Source organism: Bison bison, unplaced genomic scaffold (assembly GCF_000754665.1).
Source record: "Bison bison bison isolate TAMUID 2011002044 unplaced genomic scaffold, Bison_UMD1.0 scf7180017864535, whole genome shotgun sequence".
In the NCBI taxonomy this organism is placed as follows: domain Eukaryota; kingdom Metazoa; phylum Chordata; class Mammalia; order Artiodactyla; family Bovidae; genus Bison; species Bison bison.
In genome coordinates, this window is record NW_011495084.1 from 10,301,658 (window position 1) to 10,307,419 (window position 5,762).

The window sequence follows — 5,762 nt, forward strand, 5'->3', positions numbered from 1 at the left end:
TGGCATCCGGTCCCACCACTTTATGGGAAATAGATGGGGAAACAGTGGAAACAGTGTCAGACTTTATTTTTCTGGGCTCAAAATACAGATGGTGACCGCAGCCATGAAATTAAAAGTTGCTTACTCCTTGGAAGGAAAGTTATGACCAACCTAGATAGCATATTGAAAAGCAGAGACATTACTTTGCCAACAAAGGTTCGTCTAGTCAAGGCTATGGTTTTTCCAGTGGTCATGTATGGATGTGAGAGTTGGACTGTGAAGAAGGCTGAGCGCCGCCGAAGAATTGATGCTTTTGAACTGTGGTGTTGGAGAAGACTCTTGAGAGTCCCTTGGACTGCAAGGAGATCCAACCAGTCCATTCTGAAGGAGATCAGCCCTGGGATTTCTTTGGAAGGAATGCTGCCAAAGCTGAAACTCCAGTACTTTGGCCACCTCATGCGAATAGTTGACTCATTGGAAAAGACCCTGATGCTGGGAGGAATTGGGGGCAGGGGAGAAGGGGACGACAGAGGATGAGATGGCTGGATGGCATCACTGACTCGATGGGCGTGAGTCTGAGTGAACTCCGGGAGTTGGTGATGGACAGGGAGGCCTGGTGTGCTGCGATTCATGGGGTCCCAAAGAGTCGGACATGACTGAGTGACAGATCTGATCTGATCTGAATAGCCAGATATATTTTTTTAATGCTGTATCATCACCAAACTATGCCCCGTGGGCCAGATGCAGCCCTCTTCCTGTTTTATACGGTTTTACTAGCACGTAGTACAGTCATAGCTGTTCTTTTACATATAGTCTATAACTGCTTTCAAGCTGCAAAAGCTACTATGAATAGTTGTTATAGAAACTGCCTATCCTGCAAAACTTTAAATATTTGTTGTCGTTGTTTAGTCACTAAGTCATGTTGTCCGACTCTTTGTGACCCCATGGAATGTAGCTGGCCAAGCTCTTCTGCCCATGGGATTTCCCAGGCACAAATACTGGAGTGTGTTGCCATGTCCTTCTCCAGGGCATCTTTCTGACCTGGGGATCGAACCCATGTCTCCTGTATTGGCAGGTGGGTTCTTTACCACCAAGCCACTGGGGACACCCAAATACTCTTCTGTCCCTCTTTGGAAAGTTTACTGACCCCTGGTATAGACTCTGGTTGACTGTGAATACCAAGAAAGCATGCTGAATAAAATCCAGGTGAGACTTTCAAGATATTACCCAACCTATGGACATTCTTCCTTTCAGAGAACATGGAGCCTACCTTTCAGTAGAATGAGCTCAGTTGTCAGTAAACATAACTTTACTTGAGAACTGCCTTTATTTAGAGGGTCTGCATGCTCAAGGAAACCGCCAGAATGGAACACTGAGGCTATAGTTTGCCATATGCACACGTGGCAAAAGCCTGTCTAATTGCTCTTCACATTTGAGAGCAAACTATAGCCTCAGCAACTCTAGGACTAAAAGCACACTTGGCATATCTAAATGATGTATTTCATGACTGTCCTTACGACTAGAGGATTCTCAAGGGATCATCATTCTATTCCCAGCATGCAGTGCATTTCTTGGTAAGTCATATCTATAGATGCTCAATAAAAGCTTTTGAACCAAATGAATTGAATATACGGATTCAGTTTTGACAAAGACCATCTACCTTGGTCTGAGTTGCTGCATTAATACCAAATATCTTTCTTTCCAAATTTAGGGATTAAATACTAATTTTCCCAGATTTTTTTCACCCCTCCCACACTTCCCATCTGATTTTTAAAAGTAGCAAAACCATACAAAGTTCAAATGTTTGCTAAGTACCTATTCTGTGCAAGGCAAACAGAAACAGCCATAATTCCTTTTGGTCTCATAATAATTCTCCCAGATTCCCTAGAGGTCAATTAGGATCTCCCTTTATGCTGAGGGCATACAAGGCTGCCATTATGAACATGGCCAGATGAGTGTATAGGGTGAATAGTAAGAAGAGAGAAGGCAGTTGGGGTCCACATTACGCTGTCTTCACCAGAGGAATCAAAGTAAAACAGCAGTTGCCTTAAGTTAGCTGGGTGAAACACGTCCCAATTAATGATGGGCTAACTGGTTCAGATAAAAGCTTGTACTTAATGAGTCATTAAAGCACACACTTTGGAACACAGAAAAATCATGAACCATGCAGCATGCCCAGAAGCAATCTTCCTGTTCTGTGGCTGTGCTTAAATGCAGTGCTAATTTTGAAGGGCCTGCCATTTGTAATAGCACTGAGATGAATCACAGTGAATTTATGAATGTGATTCCGTGTCACCCATTACACAAGCTCTCCCCTGGGGGAAGTGAGCCATCCTGAGAGCAACTCCTAATAAGCAGAAATTAAGTGTTACTGTCCCTTGCTACCAGAAGGGGGAAAAAAAAATGCATGCCTGGGGGAGGGGTGAGAGGATGGATAATTTGCTTGTCCATAAATTGGGAGAAGGGAGAGAGATAGGCATCTATGTTGAGCCTCTGTGGCCTGGGGAACCACATTCCCTGTGCTCAAAGCCAGGAGCTCTCTTACACAGTAAATAATTCAAGAAGCCCCACAGCAAGTGCCTGGAGAGGAGGCCTGCTTCCTGCAAGCTGCCTCCTCAGCTAATCTTGGAAAAGCGATGGATCACCCTGTAGCTCAGACAGAATTTCTGCTTTCTACCTCAGGATTCTGACCATGGCCCTCAGGCAGGGTACATCAGGAGGAAACCAACACAATCCTGTCATTGTCTGTGTTATTTATAGCTTGTTGTTTTAAAAAATGGAAAAGACTCCTATGTCAAACTGAAGATCTCATGCATGAATCTGGCAAGCACTTTTACCGGAGCGAATTTTAAAAACAAATTCAATATATTGTACAGTGTTGAGGGAAATGACAAACCACAAACCCCTCTTGTCTGATATCAGGTCTCCCTCTGTGTTCCTCCAGCATCTTCTCCTAACATTCACCCAGAGCACTTTTTGAAGAAAGGCCAATTGGCTTTTAGCTTCCAAGGAACCCTCAACTTTTTCTGTGCAAAAACCAAGGAAGCAAAAGCTCAAATGTCTCTTGTTTGCTTAATTTCTGATTTTATTCTGATTTCTGATCTCTGTAATCCTAATATATTTATGGAAAAGATTAATGAGATACGATCAATATATAGTATAAAAAGTACAACAATGTGTAAATTCTAAAATGTCATCAAATGCTAGTTTATGATTTTAGAACCAGACAGCCATTCTCCAAGTCAATTCCAAAAAATATATTTTTGAATGGGTGGACTGTGTGTTTCTCAGACCTTACCCCAGGGCCCCTCAAAAATCTTATTCTTTGGGATGTTTTTAGTTATCAAAGACATTGGTAAAGCTGATGAGAAAGATGGATGGGGTGGGGAAAGTCAGTACTAACACATGTATTTCAGAGCGAAGGGTGATTTCTGCACACTTTTAAAATTATTCAAGGTCACTGGCACACGGTTGAATAACAAGGTGCTATTACTTTATTTACTGTAGAATGGAAATGAGATCAAATTCTTTTGGGATTTGCAAATGATTGTCCCCCTGGAAAAGTCTCTATAAATCTGCCAAGTAGACAGCAGCTGTTCTTACCTCTTGCCCTCTTTCACACAGCACCTTAAAAAGAACAAGCAGGAAACATCCTCTTATACTTTTATTTACTGGTTCTGCCAAATGCTTATTTGCCTCTAGGGGGCATTTGTAAAGACTGCAACGGAAAGTATTTTAGCTCTTACGGTTGTCAAACCAGATGGCTCAGGAATAGGAACAGAAAAGAAATAGTAACAGGAAAAAAAAGAAGTCACTTTGATCAAGTTCATTTTTATTGCCGTGAGCAGAAATAAAGTCCAACTGGCTTCTGAACTGAATTGGGGAACGAAAAAGACCGACTTCTAGAAAACATTTTATTAACTTTTTATCTAGCTAATTTTCCCGGGTAGACAGTCTCTGACCTAGAAAAAAATACCATAAAAATACAATAAGTATCATCAGAATGACACTCGCAGCATCAAGGATTAGGATTACAAAGGTCACCTTAACTCACCTAAGAGTGCAAAAGACCTAGCCTTAATTAAGATAAGTACCTCCCATCTTTAAGGTCAGAATTTATTTGGAGAAGAAGAAAAGTGTTGTAATACTCAGAAATGATTGCATATCAAAAGATATTCTTTTCAATGAGCTCCAGTATCAATACAATGACTTAGTGTTGCACCAACTTTATTATCCTCTATGTTCTGTTGCCCAATGTATCCATTAGTTCCATTGCACCCTCAGTCACTTTTAATACCTTTGTTCTTTTTCATATACTTTATATTTCCATAGTGTCTTTTATCTCCCAGTATAACACAAACATCAATTAACTAACATCCCAACATCCCTGTGTGGGTAGAAAGTCCTCCATTCTCATTTTGAAGCTGAGAGAAACAGGTTCAGTGAGGTGAAGGGACTTGCCCAGCCAGCCGGTAGGAGAGGCAGAAATGGCCTCAGTTCCTGATGCCTAGCTGTCTGCTTTAACTAATTATGTCATCTAATTTTCTCAGAGCTGCTCATCTGTGGAGTGAGGAGATCGATGCTGTTGTTCAGTTGCTAAGTCGTGTCTGACTCTTTTGTGACCCTGTGGACTAGCCTGTCAGGCTCCTCTATCCAAGGGATTTCCCAGGGAAGAATACTAGAATGGGCTGCCATTTCTTTCTCCAGGGGATCTTCCCAACCCAGGGATCAAACTCAGATCTCCTGCATCACAGGCAGATTCTTCACCACTGAGCCACCAGGAAAGTAAGGATACCAATTCTGAAGTCCATTTGAGAAACCAGTCAATTTTTTTACCATCCACATCTATTTTTGCTTCCCAAACAAAAAAACTAAATTGATTTCCATTGAAAAACTTAAGAGCCCTTTCCAAATAAATGTCTTAACCCTTATGTATCAATGGGCAACTTGTCACCTAAAAATGGTTTGATGAGGACAAAACTGACTTTACGCAAACCCATTAACAGGTTGAAAAGAAATGATTTTTTTAAATTTTATGTTGGAGTATTGTTAATTAACAATGCTGTGTTAGTTTCAGGTGTACAGCAAAGTGATTCAGTTATTGGGAGCCTGGGATTCGCATGTAAACACTGCTATATTTAAAATAGATAACCAACAAGGACCTACTGTATAGAAAAGAAATGAATTTTTATAAAGAAAGATCCATGAAAGTAATCTTGGCTAATAATAATAAAAACTGCCACTTACCAAGCTCCTGAGCTTCAACTGTGAGCCCATGTGCTTTTTCTCATTTACTGCTGACAGCTCTATGAGGGACGAATGTTCTTATTCCCACTTGAGAGATGAGAAAAAGCATGCAGAGAGGTAAAAGTAAATCATTCCAGGTTAGACAGATAGCAAGTGTATTTTTCCCTTCACATTGGAAATGGCACACTCTCTTTGACCGTACAGTACACATTAATGAGCACCTGTGCCAGTATTTTATATGATACAGGGAGCCTTCAGCAACCTAAGAGTAAGGTGTACCCTTTCTCCTCAATAAAGTATGGGCCCATTTGCAAACAAGAAACTTATTTTTTAAAATTTCTACTCCCATATTGAAATGAGGTGGGGGAGAGGGGAGGGTTTGTTTGTTTGTTTGTTTGTTTGTTTCAGTGTAGACAATCTTTATTGGCAGGTGTTAAGAGTGTAAGTTGGCTTAAAGCTCAACATTCAGAAAACTAATATCATGGCATCTGGTCCCATCACTTCATGGGAAATAGATGGGGAAACAGTGGAAACAG